This window comes from Otolemur garnettii, unplaced genomic scaffold (assembly GCF_000181295.1).
Source record: "Otolemur garnettii isolate 467f Iridium unplaced genomic scaffold, OtoGar3 scaffold00190, whole genome shotgun sequence".
NCBI classification, from domain to species: Eukaryota; Metazoa; Chordata; class Mammalia; order Primates; family Galagidae; genus Otolemur; species Otolemur garnettii.
In genome coordinates, this window is record NW_003852585.1 from 1,132,810 (window position 1) to 1,133,773 (window position 964).

Sequence of the window (964 nt, forward strand, 5' to 3'; positions counted from 1 at the left end):
CCGTCAGCCCCCCACGCGGAAGTCGGTGCACGTCACATCCCGCCCCAGTCTCCCCACCTCCCCATACGGGTCTTCCTAGGGCTGACAAATGGGGTGCAACAGGACGGGGATGGGGTGGGAGGATGGGTCAGGGACCAGGACGGACTGTGGGGCCACTGTGGGGACATAGCGGGGCCTCCCGCTCCTCCCTTAGGGCCGCGCCCTCTGTGTGGCCCTGCGTGGCCACCGTCTCACCAGGCTGTGACTCTAATGGTCCCCGAGGAAGAAGGTGGGGGAGGGGCTCAGCCACACACTTGGGGCCCAGGGTGGCCCAGCGCCCACATCACGACAAGCGCTGGGTTATTGGGGTCCCTCTACCTGTGTGGGGTCCCCCTCAGTCCTCTCTCAGTGTCTCCCTTTCACTCCCGACGGCGCTGGGCCCTCGCCCGTCTGCCGATCTCAAACCCGGAACTCTGAACACGGCCCTGGCTTCTCTCAGTGCCCCACGTGGAAGGGGGGGTGTCACATCCGGCCCAGCCTGCCACAGACGGGGCTTCCCAGGGCTGACCCACGGGATGGGACGGGACACCCAGGGCTGACCCAAGGGACGGAACAGGAGGGGGGTTGGGGCTAGCGGTCAGGGACAAGGACAGACCGTGGGGCCACTGTGGGGACATAGCGGGGCCTCTCACTGTCCTCCCTTAGGGCCGTGCCCTCTACGTGACCCTGAGGGGCCACCGTCTCACCAGGCTGTGACTCTAATGGTCCCCGAGGAAGAAGGTGGGGGAGGGGAGTAGCCTCAGACTTGGGGCCCGGGGTGGCCCAGTGCCCACAGCAGGGTGAGAACTGGGTTATTGGGGTCCCTGCACCTGTGTGGGGGCCCGCTTAGTCCTCCCTCAGCGTCCCACCTTGTCTCCTGACGAACCGCGTCCTCTCCCCTCCGCCGATCTGAAGCCCAGACCTCTTTGTAAAAAGCCCTCACGAC